This window comes from Echinops telfairi, unplaced genomic scaffold, assembly GCF_000313985.2.
Source record: "Echinops telfairi isolate 266 unplaced genomic scaffold, ASM31398v2 ScPeMD7_23;HRSCAF=83, whole genome shotgun sequence".
Lineage (NCBI taxonomy): Eukaryota > Metazoa > Chordata > Mammalia > Afrosoricida > Tenrecidae > Echinops > Echinops telfairi.
The window spans coordinates 21,733,981-21,751,764 of NW_022103920.1; the positions used below are offsets into that span (position 1 = coordinate 21,733,981).

The 17,784-nt window shown below is 40.6% G+C and overlaps 1 protein-coding gene across 1 annotated transcript in view; it reads left to right on the top strand.

The window, feature by feature from the left end:
* WASL (WASP like actin nucleation promoting factor) overlaps positions 1–17,784 on the top strand; it is a 75,890-nt gene that overhangs the window by 795 nt on the left and 57,311 nt on the right. The gene's annotated exons all lie outside the window — the stretch shown is intronic.

Here is a 17,784-nt window from a genome sequence, read left to right on the forward strand (position 1 = left end):
GGATCTCGGAAGCCGGGCCCCCTCGCTGGCCCTCGCGTCACCTCTTAATCTTTGATCTGGGCGTGCCTCGCCTCACAATGCCAAAGGTTCCGCAAGTGGATAGATCGGCTCAGCAGATGGGCCCCAAGCCCTCCTTTGGAGTCCCGGAGGGAGTGAAGTGAGCGCAGCAGGTTCCTGAGCCCCCGCTTCGGATCAAGGGCAGGAAATGCTGCAGCTCTCCGTTGCAGAGACGGGGTTTATTCTGCCAGCAATTTATTTATTCGGGCCCGGCTTCCCTGTGCCTCTCCACCGAGTTATTTTATTTTTTTGCTTTGGTTAAGAGGGGGTGCCTCTCTCCCCGCAGCCATGCGCAGGGAAGCCACAATCTCTAGTAGGTTTTAGGCGTTGGGGTTATAGAGTGACTCTTGAGTTGGGTCTCTGCTGCCCATTCCAACCCCAGATGGCCGATTTGGAGCAGCACTTCTGCTGTGGGAAGGGGAATGTGTGTTGTTGACGGAAGCATTCATTACATTGGCTGCTGGCACTTCTGGGGGTGGGGAGGTTCTGCTCCGCGGTGTAGGCCTTGTTAGGCTGCAGTTCACTGCGGTGGCCTGGCTGAACGGTGATGGAGTTGGTTCAAACGCTGGCTGAGTCCTCTTCTCCCCACCTTACTTGTCCGCACCTGCAGAGTCTGCGCCACTGGGACCCTGGGCACCCCGATGGGAATTGGAGCTGAGCTGTACCATTTTTTTTGTCATCCTTCGTAATCTTAATACTTGCCAGCCATGGCTATACCTGCTTGTTTTGGAAGTTAGGGTTAGACCATTGCTGGAAAGTTACCAGATTAATTGTTAACTTTCAGGGAGTCTATCTACCCTTTGTAATCTGTGCCATCCAGTTGAGGATTGAATCATTGTATTCAGTTGCTCCTGTCACAGAAGTTATATTTCAGAGAGCGGAACTTGAGTTTACTGATAAGAGGAATGAAACAAGAGGAAGGTGCCTAAAAAGCAGACATTTGGAGGACAATTAATACAATCCAGTCTCTTCCACAATCACATGCACTTATTTTTAAAGCAAGAGAAGAGTGAGCCAGCAGTGTAGTAATGGAAGCAGAACTCGAAAACCAGGGCTCGGATGCCTGGTTGGTTTTATTTTCCACTACATCATGTTACTTTAGAAGGTTTCTTTTCTTTTTTTGATTCTTAGTTGTTGATTTATTTCTAAAAGTTGCCTTAAAGAAATAAACCTTTTTATTTCATCAGAAACCAGTGTAATAAAAATGTGAAACTCTTAAAGTAGAACTAGTTTAAGCATATCTTCCACTTAGGAAACTCTTCAGCACTTTGAATTTTATGGTACCTGCATTCAGAAAAAGGAGCCCTGATAGTAAAGTGGGTTGTGTGATGGGCCACTAACCAGAGTCAACAGTTCCAACCCACCAGCCACTTTGCAGGATAAAGATGAGGCTTTCTGTCCCCTTAAAGATTTATAGCCCTGGTGATGCATTGGGGCAGTTTTACTCTGTCATATGGGGTCACTACGAGCCGAAACCAACTCTAGGGATGTGAGCCTGCTTTGGGAAAGGGGGGGGTTTCCAGTTTTGCTGGTTTATTACCTTTAGTGTGTCATCTGTTTCAGAGCACGTAGTTGTACTGTTTTACATACCAGATGCATTAGGTAGGTTATTACATTTGTACACATGTATACTGACTAATTGCTCTGTGCTTAACCATTAGTGTTTACTGGTTTCAAGATAATGGCAGTGGCCTCCACTGGTTAGTGTGTGTGAATTGCTGAATGCTATCAGTATTGAATCTCAACATTCAATGCTCAACTGGCTCATGTCAGCTAATTAACCAAGGCTGTTTACTTTTCAAAATTCGTTCATTTATAGTTGCCTCTTGGGAGATGAAACTGTTATAAAGATTAACTTTAATATTTGGGAAGTCCCAAGTAAGAATGATATTTCAATTTAGAGGAACGATCTCTTTTTCTTTCTTTGCTGTTATTGTTAGCTTAAAATAATACTGAAGTACACATTCCCACATGAAATTCAGCAGTAAATTTTGTTGAGTTTACATTTCTCAACCTGAGGATTTAATATAAGAAATAGAAGTAGCTATAGTACCAGCTCTCGAGGAGCTGTATTACCATATTTCATTCATTCAATAAACACGTGTTGCGCAACCAGCTATTAACGCCAAAATCACCTTTGAGGAATTTAACTGTCTAAAAGGGGTAACGAATGTGTAAACTGATGAGTAAGCCAATACTTCAGGAGTGATGTGTAAAAGACACTGTCAAAATGGAAAATGCCTTGTTTTGTAGTCAGCAGATCTGAGTTCACATGCAGACAGCACTTTGGACAAACTTCTTCATCTTCCTGCCTTGGGTTTACGATCTCTTCTTCTAATGTCTGGATACTATTCTGTGGGTGGTTGTGTGGATCTGAAGGACTATAGGTAAAACATAAGGAAGGTATTATAGGTATAATAAGTTGAGGGTAGGTTAGGGAACTGAAGAATTGAGTTGAGAAAGATACTAAATCTCATAAGATTAATAGCTACTCACCAGGTTAACCAGGAAGGTGTGAAACAACTTGGAAAGTTAGGGGCCCTCCTAGTAGATTGTTAGGGAGCAAGAATGTTTTCAGCTCAGGCCCTCAAATTTACGTATTCATTGGGATCATTATGGAGATTATTCGAAATACATATGGCTAGGCCTCATCATTTGGTGATACTCAGATTCAGTGGATCTGAGATGAAACTTGGACATGTCTAATTTGGCAGGCGGTTTTGAGGTATTGGAGTTTGAAAAAACTATACCACTAGAGCTCCTTTTTGAATTAAGACAGTACTTCTTGGAATTTTAAAAACAATTACCAGTAGAAAGATTTCAGCAGGAATTAATGCCACTTGGAGAAATGGGCTAAGGAAAGAGAGTTGGAATACAGGAAGGTAGTATAGGCACCACTCCTCTGTCAGTTTGTCATATTCTGGTGCCTGTGTGTTGTTGTGATGCTGGAGGCTCTGCTACCAGTATTTCACCGGTATGAATGCAGGGCCACCCATGGTACACAGGTTTCAGCACAGCTTTTAGACTAAGACAGACCAGGAAGAAAGACCTGGCTATCTTCACTTTCTGGAAGAATTGCCCTATTAGTATAAATGGCACTGGGACATTGGATGGTGGAGGTGGCAAAGGACCGGGCAGGGCAGCAGTGTTTCATCCCCTTTTATAGAGGGTTGCTATGAATCAGAACCGACTCAACAGCTGAGGACACATAACTAACAACATTCTCGCCACCAGCAAGAGGAGTAGAAGGGGGCTGACTTCAAACAGCTGTTGGAGGAATTCTATTATTTTAAATTCCATTTCCCCTGAACCTTGTATCTAGAAACATATGCATCTGAAACCTAGATATTAATGAGACCCTGGATTGGTGAGTGAGTAAGGCTTTGTGGAGAAAGCAACTCTTCGATAATTCCATTGTTTGGCTGCAAACAAAAAACTCATTGTCATCTAGTCCATACCAACTCATGGTGACCCTCTAGATAGAATAGAATATTTTATCCTCAGGATAGAATTTCCCCTGTGACTTTTCGGAGACTACAACTCCTTAAACGAGTAGAAAGCCTCATCTTTCTTCCATATGGCGGCTGGTCGCATCATATTACTTAGCCAGGATTTTGCTGTGTTTTTTAGAAGTACATTTTGTGGATGTTGAAATTTCATTTGTTATATTCTACATTTCGAAAGTTACAAGAGTAAGTCAAGAAGTATTGCTACAAAATCATGGACACATTTATTAAACAAAAATATCAAAATATGAAATGATTGTTTCTTGACATACCCTCCATGGAGAATATGTGCATTTGTGAGGGTAGTGTTTCCAGCACTCACCGTTCTCTGAAGAAATCTGAGCATTTTGATTTACTCCACAGCAAAATGACGTCCTCCAGGGTCTCGAATCATATTCCTTCAAAAAGCCCTCCATGTTTGGGAAACAAAAAGAAGGCTGAAAGGGCAGATCAAATTAAGTTCTATTTGGACAGTGCTTGCTCCCTGAGAAAAATGAGCAGGTGTGTTATCATGAAGGAAAACAGTTCCTTGGCACAACTTTTCATGCTTTTTCTCTCCAATGCTATTCTTCGTAATGAGTCCTCATAATTGTCCTGTCACTCAAGCAAAATTATCAAGATTATCCTTTGGAATCCCCAAAACAGCAACTGGAAACTTTGTGAGCTGACCCTACTGTCTTGAATTTACATGGCCCAGCAGAACCCTTTGAAGCTACAGTTTTGATTGAAGTTTTTTGAAGGCACCCTAATGAGACTAAAGCAGTATACTGCGTAGAGAACTGCAGCCATCCACTGATCCCAGTCTTGTTTAAACACATTTTGTTAGGAGTAACTCCATGAATGTATGAACTGGAACCCCAATCACAATGCCCTTTGACATCCTTACCTCAATGCATTATTACTTTTACATAAAGTACATTTATATTGAATAACAGGTCTCCATTGTTGCTCAAGGCAGTGGGGTAGGTTCTGACTGTGGTACAACCCTGTGAAACATTGCCCACTCCTTCACCAGCCTCACAGTCATTGATTGCTTTGTTGGAGCTCATTGTTGGAGCCACTGTGTCAATCCATCTTGTTGAGGGTTGGTTGTCCAGTTCTTTTGCGGATCCTTTACTTTACCAAGCATAATGTACTTTTCTTGGTCATTAAAAAAAAAACCCAAACTCACTGCCATCAAGTTGACTCGGACTCCTGGTCACTAGCTGGTAGAACTTTAATAAGAGAACAATTAAGAGATGATCTGGTCTTGCTTTGCAATGAATTTTGTTGTCTTTCTTGTGGCTTGAAACAGGATATGCAGTCTTGACAAGTGGGGCTGAATGCATGTAGCCATGAGTAAGTAAGATTTTAAGGAGTGAGAAACAATAGGTTCTTAAACTAGTCCTCTGCAACCATCTCTTGTCCAAATTGATTAGTGATGTTAACTGTTACCTTTCCTTAACATACTCACTTGGTTTGTTGTGTATTAGGCAATGCTAACTACGAGGCTGATCGTTCAAGCCCATCAGCTGCTCCAAGGGAGAAAGATGAGATTTTCTGTCCTTAAATAGATTTATAGTCTTGGAAACCATTTATAGGAACCTTATGAGTCAGAATCCACTCATTGGTAGTGGGTTTGGGGAGCTTGTTTCTATTAACCAGTTATATTTTTTATTCAGCACTTAACTTACCTATCATTGTGTGCCACATAATATCTTTTAGGTAATGTCCAACTCCATGTCTATGGTCCCAACCTCCATAAAGCATACATTGACAATTGGAGGTCCATATGATGGCTCATAGTGAGCAAAGGGCACTACTTTGCTGTGCACATCAAAACATTACTGTTATTATTACTATACTGTTAGGTTCTAGGAGCCCTGGTGGTGCGATAGTTACTCGTCTGGCTGTGAGCTGCAAGGTCACCTATTTCAAACCACCAGCCACTTTACAGGAAAAAGACAGGACTTTCAATTCCTGTAAACAATTACAGTCTGGGAAACTTTACAGGGTAGTTCTAGTCCAGTGGTTCTCAACCTTCCTGATGCTGCGACCCTTTAATACAATTCCTCATATTGTGGTGACCTCCCAACCATAAAATTATTTTCGTTGCTACTTCATAACTGTAATTTTGCTACTGTTATGAATTGGGCGACCCCTGTGAAAGGGTTGTTCATCTGGGCGTGTGTGTGTGTGTGTGTGTGTGTGTGTGTGTGTGTGTCTGTAAAAGGGTTGTTCATCTGGGCCTGTGTGTGTGTGTGTGTGTGTGTGTGTTAGGGAGCCCTGGAGGGGTAGTGGCTATGCATTGGGCTGCTAACTGTAAGGTCAGCAGGTCAAAACTACCAGCTACTCAGGAGAAAGATGAGGCGGGCAGCTCCTGTTTCTGAGCCACAGTCTCAGAAACCCACAGGGGCGCTCTTCCTTGTCCCATAGAGTCTTTGTGAGTCGGAATCGACCTGAGGGCAGTGAGCGAGTGAATAAATATGCTAGGGTGTTCACAGTGTCCAGCTCACGTAGTCTCCTATTTCATAAACCCTATCATGGTTGTTAGTGACACATGACCGTGTTTATGTTCTGGAGCTTTTTGTTTTCTCACATTATATGTAACTCTGGAAAGTACACCTTCTATCTGTGTAGTTGTCTTTAATTTTTATAACACCTGATCGCTGAATATTTAATGATATGTAATGTTTCTTGCTAGCTTGTCTATTATATAGGAACTCATTTATCCTTTCTCATTGCTTGATCAGATTGTCAGAACCTTCTATTTCTGAGGCAGATGGTATCTGACTTCAGTCTTCATTTATTAGAACAAAATGGTTTAATTCAGCTGTTGAGCAAATACAGGTGGTAGCAGTAGATGTCAAACAGTTGTATTATTTCTAAGTCAACATGTTGGCAGTGACTCTTAAATGGCCTTAGAGCAGTGGTTCTCAACCTTCCTAATACCATGACCCTTTAATTACAGTTCATGTGTGGTGACACCCCTCCCCAACCATAAAATTTTCATTGCTACTTCATAACTGTAATTTTGCTACTGTTATAAGTTGGGTGACCCCTGTGAAAGGTTCATTTAACAAACACCCTCCAAGGGGTCACGGCCCACAGGTTGAGAACCACTGGCTTAGAGGGAGAGCTGTTGTTATAAGGTAGTTGTGGCTAGGAATCTGCTTCTCCTTGAGTACTGTGAAAGAAAGGTGGGTGGTGACAGCAGTTTGTACTGAACTACTCCTACACGCTAAAGGTTGTTGGTGTGAACTCTCCAAACTGTGCTGTAGAAGAAAGGTGTGGCAATTTGCTTCCATAAAGATGGCAGCCAAGAAACTTAAGGGAGCAATTCTGCTTGGTAACACATGGGGTTCTTTGAGTCATACTCCACTGGGCAGCAATGGGTTTAGGTTTTTAGTTGTTTTATTTTTAGATTAGTGTGGAAGAAAAATGATTAAAATTCATTGGGTTGGCCTAAAGAAAAGGATCTCTGGTGGTGCTGTGGGTTAGATGTAGGTTACTAACTCCAGAAGTGGTGGTACTAACCCACCATCTTCTCTAGGGAGAAAGACGAGGCTGTCCCTTTCCATAAAGATTTATAATTTTGGAAACCTATATACAGTCACTATGAGTTGGAATCAACTCATTGGCAGCGAGTTTGTTTTGAGGGGGAGGGGACTAAACAAAGATGAGAACTAACCTTTGTCTTAAAAAATATAAAGGAAAAAAGCCAACACAGAAAATTAATACATGGGTGGAGGTTTAGAAGAGTATAACAGGTCTGGGTTGTAAATCCTGCTTTAGCAATTCTTGACTATAACTAACTATATAGGTGAATCAGTCTGAGCCTTAGTGTTGAGGTTTATAACGGGGTCTTAGTGAGAGCTTTCCAGTAATAATGCAGTACTGTCTGTAAAGCATAGAGTGCCCGACATTTCTTCAGGCATAGCTCAGTCCATTGCAATAAAGTGAAGTGACATAATACAACGACTCACCTGAAATGTTTCGATTCCCAATACATATTCATGTTATGTTCATTCTGCACTGCAGTCTGTGAAGTATGCAGTGGTATTATAGAAAAGTTTGGAAAATTGTGAGAATTAGCAAAATGTGACATGAATGAGCACACGCTGTTGGAAAAATGGCACCAGCAGACTTGCTCAACACTCAGTGGCTACAAACTTCCAATTTATTAAAAAGCACCCTAACTACAAAGGTGCAGTAAAGCAAAGCGCAGTAAGGGTCTCGGGGTGGGAAGGCAGTACTGTGGCAGTAGTAAAAAGGAGATGGTGTCTAGGAAGGAAAAGAATGTGTGGAAACTGATTGTGGTAGCAGTTGTGCAATTTTGCTTGACATGATTAACTATGGAATGATATATATGTATTAAATCCCAATTAATATTAAATTATATACATTAAAAAAAAAAGGTATTCCTGCAATTGTGGGGATTTGGGGAAGTATAAGAAAGAATGTGGTCATCAGTGTTGTCCCCCATACATTTTAATTGGTGGGAAACCTTTCAAGAAAATTTTTAGAATAAAGCATTTTATTTGATTAATGTCCTCCAACATGTTTTTTTGTTTAAAAGACAGTTAGTTATATGTATAAATGAGTTAAAGGGTCTTATGAGCAGGTTTCATTTCTGAGTTTGTGGGCAGCTTGATGTTCCCTGGTTGCTGACTGAAGAGGAAGAAAGGAGTTCTTGGGTGTTGGTCCAGGATCTGCCACCAGTGTGCTGAGAATGTGCACAAGAAGTTCTGTCTGGTCCCTCAATTTCCTGATCAAAATAAGGGGCTTGGACCAGATAATAAATGCCTAGTCTTCCCAGCTCTAATGTTTTATCATCCTTAACCCTTCCAGTGGCCAGGATCTGTGTAAAGAGGAAAGGGCACTGCTACTGGTGAAGCTGACCAGTGTCTTGATTATCTGATTCAGAATGACTTCCACTATTCTTAGACTCGTACTTCAGATATTTAACTTCTGATTACTAATGGATGCTTGCAACCGGTTGTCTCCTCATTTTAAGTTGTGCTCCGTCAGCAAACAAAGGTCTTGAGAACTTTGCTGTAGCCTCATCATTCAGGGCAACTTGACTTTCAGGGCAGCCCCGGTGTGGCATATTGGTTATGCTTTGGGCTGCAATCAGCAAGTTCAACAGTTTGAAAGCACCAGCTGCTTCCAGGGAGAGCGGCTTTCTACTCCTGTAGAGTTAAGAGTCTTAGAAACCTACAAGGGTATTTCTGTCCTGCCCTGTAGGGTCACCACAAGTCAGAATTGACCCGATGGCGGGAGGTTTGGTTTGGGGTTACTGTCGGGAGGCAGCTCTTCCCCAGTTGTGTTTTGAGACTGGGGAAGAGTCTCAACTTTGGGACTCATCTGGCACACATTCTGACAGTGTTCTGCTGCTTATTATAAGATTTTTTTGTGCTATTCCCCCAGAAGTGGATCACCTATCTTTCCTAGCTTGGAAGTTCTGCTGATACATGTTCGCCATGGGTGACCCTGTGGGTGTTTAAAATAATTGGTGGCATAAATTCCAGCATTACAGCAACTCTGAAGTAGGGGTCCTCAAACTTTTTAAACAGGGGCCAGTTCACTGCCCCTCAGACCGTTGGAGGGCCGGACTATAGTTTAAAAAAAGAACTATGAACAAATTCCTATGGGCCTGGGATGAGTCGGCTGCTAAGCAGGACAGGCGGCGGTGACAAAAACACCCGGTAGGCCAGATAAATGTCCTTGGCGGCCCGTGGGCCGTAGTTTGAGGACCCCTGCTCTAAAGCCACCACAGTCTGACAGATGAATGAGTGTTGGCAATTTCATGTAGGACCTTACTTTTATATGAAACTGTATTAGTGGTATGATGACTAGATAAAGCATCTTAGTGTGTTTTTAAAATTTTGTAGCGAACTGATTTGGTCATTTTAAAGAGACAGATTCAAAGTTGAGGGTGCGCTAGGAATTTGTTCACGTGATTAAATTAGTTTTGACCTACTATATTAGGAGCCCTAGTGGGATAGTGGTTATGCATTGGCCTTTGATCTGCATAGTTGGCAGTTTGAAACCAGGAGCAGCGCTGCAGGAGAAAGAATGGGCTTTCAACTCCAAGTACAATTACAATCTCAGAAACCCATGCAAGGTTGCTATGAGTCAGTATGAACTGGATGGCAGTGAGGCTTTTTTGTTTTGTTTTGTTTTGTTTTTTTAGTGGGAAAGGAGCCCTGGCGGCTGTTGGGTAAGCCTTGGGACTGCTAACCAAATGGTCATATATTCAAGCCCATCAGCAGCTCCGCAGGGAAAAAGAGGAGACTGTCTGCTCTTGTGAAGATTTACAGCCTTGGAAATGATTTATAAGGTTGCTATGACTCAAAAGCAGTGGGTATCAGACATATTAGCGAGGAGCCGTGGTGGCACTGTGGGCTAAGCATTGGGCTGTGGAAAGCATGTCCCGTGGGTATCAGTGCCTTTGACCGAATTTTCCTGAAACTCATTTGGATACCTAAGATAGATATTTGTGCTTCACTGGTTGAAAAGGACTCTTTTATTTGTTACTACTTTGTTTTTTCGATCTCCAATCTTTCTGTGCTCTGGATACTGGAAAGTAAAATCCATGAGGGGAAGGTCTGACTGGACCCTCTGAGGGCCTCCCAAGTTCAGCAAGTCACTCTTGGATAGTATTTGGGATTGTATTTAAACCATCTTTTACTCAAAGTACAAATGTTAGGTTCCAACTCAAAGTGACAAACAAAGTGAAGCACTGTGACATGTCCTGTGCCAGCCTCACAAGTGCTGTTTTGTTTGAGTCCATTACTGCAGTCACAGTATCGGTCCGTATTGTGGAGGGTCTTCTTCGTTTTCATTGACCCTCTTGTTTACGAGGCACAATGTCTTTCTCCAGGGATTGGTCTCTCCTACCGTGTTTCCCCCAAAATAAGACAGTGTCTATATTAATTTTTGCTCCCAAAGATGTGTTAGATTTTATTTTCAGGGGATGTCTTATTTTTTCATGAAGAAGAATATGGTACACATTTATTGTTTATTGTTTTATTAAAAGAGACCTTGCACTTCCTGCCTGCTGTGGCTGCACTGAGGCCAACAGTGAGCTGTGCTGCAGCGCCTGCCGCTATGGTCCAGAGTTAACGGTAGCTTCGGAAGGGAGGCCTTATTTTGGGGGAGGTCTTATTTTCAGGGGGATGCCTTATATTTCAGCGAGAGCCAAAACTGTAAGTAGGTCTTATTTTCGGGGGATGTCTTACTTTCGGGGAAACAGGGTAATAACACGTCCAAGGTATTGAGATGAAGTTTTGCCATCCTCACTTCTAGGGAGCATTCTGGTTGTACTTCTGAATCCAAGATAGATTGGTTTGTTCTTCTGGCAGTCCACAATACTTTCAACACCCTTTACCAGCACCATAATTCAAATGCATTAATTCTTCTTTGGTGTTTTGAATGATGTCAAATTGCCAGATCTAGAAGTTAAATGAAGCCTCTTGGGTAGAAAGGAGATTTGACCAGGACATTCAAGATTGCTGTCATTGCAAAGAACAGGAGGATGCTTCAGAGTTGGCTGAAGCACTGGAGAGCTAGGTTCTGCTTTGGTGCAGCATGTACATCAGGGCTCTGAGTCCTCCAGAGCAAGCTTTTTTTGTTTTAAGAAAAAACTTTACCCAAACTGGTAGAGTGAAAATTTCCAAATAAAACAGGGACTGCTGCTATAAATACCATTTCCTTCACTTCTGTTAATATTCTTTAGATTTTTCACGTGTTTTTAATGGTAATCTGTGTAACGGTAGTTTTTCTTAGTTTTGAGAAGAAAAATATATCTTGAGAGAGCAAATAAAAGTTGATCTTCAGTATAAGTGTTTCTGCTTAGGAAATCTAGCTTGCTCTGATACTCTAAAGGTTCTTAGAGCAAAACCAGTTGACATTTTTGGCCTTACAGGAATAGAATATATGTTGTTTACTGTAAAATACAATTCTTACTCCTTTGTGACTGAACCATATAGTGTTTTTAAATATTCTGTATTATTAGAAGATAGTTGGTGTTTTTGCTGCTAATTCACAATGATAGCATGGTAAGATATACCCAATGTTGCATATTTTGTCTATGTCAGCATTTTCAGAAATTGGAGAGGGTTATTAGCTTCCATCAAGTCTTGTTTTGACTCAATGGCAACATCGTACACAGCATACAGAACTAAACAGTGCCGTCCTGCACTGCCCCCATGATTGGTTGGGGTGCAGGCTGTTGTGATCTGTGGGTTTTTAATGAGCTGGTTTTCAGAAGCAGATTATCAGGCCTTTCTTCTTGGTCTTTCTTCATCTGGAAGCTCCTCTGAGATCATAGTAATACACAAGCCTCTCCTGGCAGATGTGTGGTGATTATGCATGAGATTCACTGACTGGGAATCGCGCCTGGGTCTCGTGTGAAAGGTGAACCACCACTGCCTTCGGGAGAATGAAATGAATTACAAATCAACTGTGTTACTCTGGGGTTAATATGCTGTGGAGACCTGTGACCCTTTTTGAATGGGACTAAATAATTGAATGTCGAGTAATGCTGAATAGGCAATTCTGGGGTGGGGTTGGGTGGATATAAACAGAAAGATTTGTGGTAACCTTGTGTTTCAGTTACTCTTATCTGTTGTAAGGTGCTGTCCAGATGACTGTTTGCGCTAATTGTTCTTATATCCCTGGCCCCTTGGTTCTTGCACCTTAGTGACATCTAAAAAAATTATTTTCAAGTTAGACTTTTAGCATAGATTATGAAGAGCTATAAAATAATTTAGAAATAAGGTTATTTGTTGCTTTTATCATATCATGGTTCTAAAATAAAATTTTAAAAAATTTAAATGGTGGAGTCCTCCTATATAATGATTTACTTTTATCACCATAAAACTTTCTGGGGATGTACATTGGTGCAGATAGGAACTGGAAACACAGGGAATCCAGGACAGATAAACACCTCAGGATCAGTGGTGAGTGGTGATACTGGGAGGGTGGAAGGAAGGTGGGGTAGAAAGGGGAAACCCTGGGGGACGGACAACAGAAAAGTGGGTGAAGGGAGATGTCGGACAGTGTAATACATGACAAAATAATAATTTATAAATTATCAAGGGTCCATGGGGGTGCGAGGAGGGAGGGGAAAAATGAGTTGATACCAAGGGCTCAAATAGAAAGTAAATGTTTTGAGAATGATAATGGCAACAAATGTACAAATGTGCTTGACACAATGGATGTATGTATGGATTGTGATAAGAGTTGTACAAGCCCCCGATAAAATGATTTTTTAAAGATAATAATCTGGGGGTGGTACCTTAAGAAGTTCATAGTCTTAAAGGAATGGATTGATTTTGATCATTTGCATAAGGCTAGTTGGAAATCCAAGTCATTTCCTCCATATTTAGCAATGACATATTGTCATGAGCAACCACTGAGAATTTGCTAAGTGTATGATACCTTTCCAGTATCTTTGAATACAAGGAAGGAGTGGAGTTAGGAGGATTCAGTATTTACTGTTTAGGTTAGTCACTTTGTAAATCAGAAAACATTTATAGGTAGAGACACACTACAAACCAGCAGCACCTGATACAAGCTGGACTAATAGGAGCGGTAGATATTCACACAGACCATTGTAAGCTTGGATACAGTATTGTGGTACTTTAGTAGGAGGAGCCCAAAATGGCCCATAAACTTTGTTAGGAGGAAGAGAACAACTCATTTTAGGCATAAGGAAATGTGTAAGCAGAGGTTTGGAGCAGAAAAAGCACAGGGAGTATTTGAAGATGGGTAGACTGGACAGATAAAATTAGAAGACATATTTCAAGAGTAAATTGAGGCCCGATGTTGGAGGACCTTGAACTTCAGAGGTAGAGATGGAGTTGTATTCTAGGTAGTAATGAACCACTAGATTTTTCACTTAAGACATGTAAAGATGGGATGACTTAGAGATGGAGAGAGACAAATTGTTCACAGTAGGAATAATTGAATAATGTTTTAATAAAGTTAACTAAATAGTTCCTCATCCAGTACTTCAGGAAGCCTGACCTAGCTAAGGAACCTGAATTGTAGCTGGAATTGTGAGGGATAGTAAATGCTTGATCCTTGTGCCCCTGGCAGATCCCACTATTCACTCCCACCATATTTCCGTACCGAGTGCAGACGACCTCTGGATCACCACAGCATCTCCTGTATACAGGCCGCTGCAGGATCCCAAGTTCTTTGTAGGTGGAATCTAGTTGCTGCTGCAAGGCTAAACCTAGAAACATTGTAGAGAAAAAAGTGACAATATTTAGTTGGCTGTGTGAATCCCAGATGACTACACAAGTTTCAAAGGGCGCTTTCGAAAACTGGAGGGCACAAGCAATAAAGTATTAACAGATTTATTGCTGCATTGTCTTCTAAAACATTTGACCATATCACAGGTGAAAAAATCTCGTTTGTTGTGGTTTTTAGTGAGGTTGAACTTCTTTATATGTCTAATGACCATTAATAATTCTTTTTTTGTGAATTGCCTAGTCATGTCTTTAGACTATTTTTCTCTTGCATTGCCCTTTTGTATTGACTTGAAAGAGCTCTTTGTATATTAGGGACACTAATTTATTTTGTTATATCATAATTTGGAGGGTAGTTCTGTCTTTTATATTTGTGTTTGTGTGTGTGTGTGTGATCTTTTTAGTTGCTGCACAGTTTATAAATTTTGTATAGTTAAATGTAATGATTTTTCTCTTATTCAGCCTTGGTGGCATAGTGGCTACAAGTTGGGCTGCGAACCACAAGGTCAACAGACTCCTCGGGAGAAAGATGGTACTTTCTGTATCTCTAAAGAGTTACAGTCTTTGACACTCACAGGGACAGTACTACCCTATAGGGTCACTATGAGTTGTCATGAACTTGACGGCAGTGAGCTTGGTTTTTGCTACTTTTAATATATGGAATTATCTGATATACTTAGATCTGTTCACGTTCTGTTTCTTTCATTTGTTTATTTTGCTTTGGCACAAAATTTTAATGGTGAGCTCTATGATGGTGATGCAATTTTATTAGGTCAGCTTCCTCAGTAGAGAACGCTTGGAGTGTTTTGGTGTGTTCTTTTTCATTGTGTGTGTGTGTGTTTTAGAAAAAAGCATTGTATTTGAGGCCGCTCTTGGCAGTTTATATGAGTTACATGTAGGTCTAGCTCTTACTGTAAAACAAAAACAACAGCACTTTATTATGGAAATAAAGTGTTGTTATTGTTACCTGCTGTTCAGTTAACCTCTCCAGCTCATGATAGCTCCAAGTATTAGAGTAAAACTGCCCCATAGGGTTTCCCTGATTGGACTATGGTCTGCCTAGCTGCTGGGTTGGTTTGAACTGGCAGCCTTTATGTTAGCAGTCAGTCACAAACTTGTGCTACCCAGGCTCATTTGTAGCCCAGCATCAATGAACTACATGTGCCTATTGTCTGACTTCATTAGGTATCAATTTGTGTGCAATTTTGTTGGCTCTAATCTCTCTCCACTTCCCCTTTCTCTGTGTTATTTCTTAAGTAAATAAAAGCTTTAGTTTCCCAATGTTTAAGAGGGATTTTCCACATCTTTCTGTTGTTGATTTTTTATTTAATTGCATTGTGGTTAAAGAACATACCCTGTGACTTGAGTCCTTTTATATTCATTGAGCTGTGTTTTCTTGGAATTTTGGGGGGAGTTCTTTCATTTGTACTTGGGGTTCTTTAAATTGGTGTTCTATGTGCGCTTGGAAATAATGTGCACTCTGCTGTTGGGGAGAGTGCTCTACAGATGTTATTTAGGTTGTTGTCCAAGTGTATTATTCAAGTCTTCCTATTTGTAGTAATTTTCTATGTAATTGCCAATTATCAAGAGGAGATGTTGAATTCCTCTGTATGGTAATTATGAATTTGTCTAGCTTTCCTTGTAGTTCTGCTCACTTTATATGTTTTGAAACTGCTATTAATTGGGTGGATACACATTTAAATGGCATGGCCTCTTGATGAATTAACTTTCATCAGTATGAAATAACTTCCTTTTATCCCTGATGTACTTTGTTCTATAACTGATTTACCAGTAATCTAAAATTTATATAACCACTGTAGCTCCCTTTTAGTTCGGGTTATCGTTTGTCTTTTACTTATTTTGTCTTTATATTTAAAGTAGAAGGAGTCCTGGTGGCAGAGTGGGTTGACACATTTGGTTGCTAACTGCAAAGTCAGCTGTTCAAAAGCACCAGCCACTCTATGGTAGGAAGATAAAGACTTATAGTCTGGGACAGCCACAGGGCACTTCTACTCGGTCCCATTGGGTCACTGAGTTGTCTTCAACTTATGTTAGTGAGGGTTTTTGTTTGTTTTTAGCTTGGTATATTTTAAATGACTTTCTAGTAGGCAGCACGTAATTGTCTTAAATTTAATCTGACATTCTCTATCCTGTAATCTTCATACCTCTGTCACATTTTGCTAATTTTCATACTGTTTCATTTTCATACTACTATTGCACACTTAGTGGACTACAGGGTAGTGTAAACGTAACTTTTATATTCAGTGGATAGCAAAAAAAATGTGTGCTTTAGTTTATTGCAATATCTGTTCTACTGCAGTGGTCTGGAATTGAACCCTAATCCTGCCAAGGCATGGCTGCATTTTCTTCAGGCATTGTGCTATATTGTTCTCCTATATTTCAGTTTCACATATGTTATGAACTCAATGATTGTTTTTATTTTTTAAACTTTCAGTTATCTTTGAAAAGGATTTAAATAATCAGAAAAAGACTATATTCACCCTTGATCACCTTATTTCCACTGTCTTTCATCCCTTTGTTTAGACTCACAAATCTCTGTAGTATCATTTTCCCTCCATCTGAAGAACTTGGTTTTCTTTCTTCCATCTCTTGAAGTACAGGTCTGCTACTCACTCTTAAATTCTTTCAGCTTTACTTACCTGAAAAAGTCTATATATTGCCTTCATTCCAAAGATATATTTTCATGCCTCTAGGTTAAGGTAGGTTCTGAAGGGCCCCTGCAGTTTTTCTCCTGAAGTAGGAGGAGGTAGCACAGCGAGTTTATTAAGCAGTAAAGTCAGGATACACTGGCAGTAGACCCCAGCAGTTCTACAATATCAAAAGAATGAGAGCAGGTAGACCCCATCCAGAGCTGGCAAGCCCTTATATATCTGGCTGAGGCTGTTGATCTCAGGGCTGGTTATTGTTGTTGTTTTTAAAGACTGTATGCCCTGTTTGGCTAAGACTTATCAGTTATACAGATTAGGTGGCTTTCCCAGCTCTTAACTAACACCCTATATGTAATATGCATATGACAAAATTTTGCTCGCTGAACTAAAGAGGACTTGAAGCCTCACTGATGAAGATCAAAGACTACATCCTTCAGTATGGCTTTACACTTCCAATAAAGAATACAAAAATCCTCAAAAGTGAACCAATAATCCGCATCATGATCAGTAGAGAAAAGATTGTCAAGGATTTCATTTTACTCAAATCCACAATCAGTGCCCATAAAAGCAGCAGTCAGGAAATTAAACAACATAGTGCATTAGGCAAATCTGTGAAACACCTCTTTAAATCATAAGAAGCAAAATATCATTTTGGTATGCATGGCCCAAGCTATGATATTTTCACTCCCCTCTTATATGTGCAATAGCTGGACAACGATTAAGGAAGATAAAAGAAAAGATGCCTTTGGAGTATGGTGTTGGTGAAAAATATTGCATATACCATGAACTGCCAGAAGAAAGAACAAATCAGTGTGAAGAATTACAGCCAGAAATGGCAAGACTTTTATCTCATATGAGGGGGTGCCCTCCCAAAACAGATTTTTTTTCAAAGCTATTTATTTAAATTTTTTTACAAAACCTTATCACCTTCAAAGTACTCTCCATTATACGTAATACATTTGTCAAATCTGAGATTCCATTCTTGGAAACATTTTTCAAACTCATCTGTTTGGATGGCTGACAGCACCTCCCTTGTTTTTTTCTTTACCTCTTCTCCATTGTCAAATCACTATCCTTTCATGCCCCTCTTCATTCATGGAACCAAAAAAGTCGCAAGGAGAGAGGTCAGGTGCGTTGAGTAGGAGAGGCATGCTGTTTTTAGCCCAAAACTGAGATGACTGAGTGAGCAGGTGCATTGTTGTGGTGGCAAAACCAGTCCCCCGACTGCCACAAATCGGGCCTTTTTCTGGTGGCACACTGTTATACAATCTTTTCAGAACCTCTAAATAGACTGCTTGATTAACAGTCTGA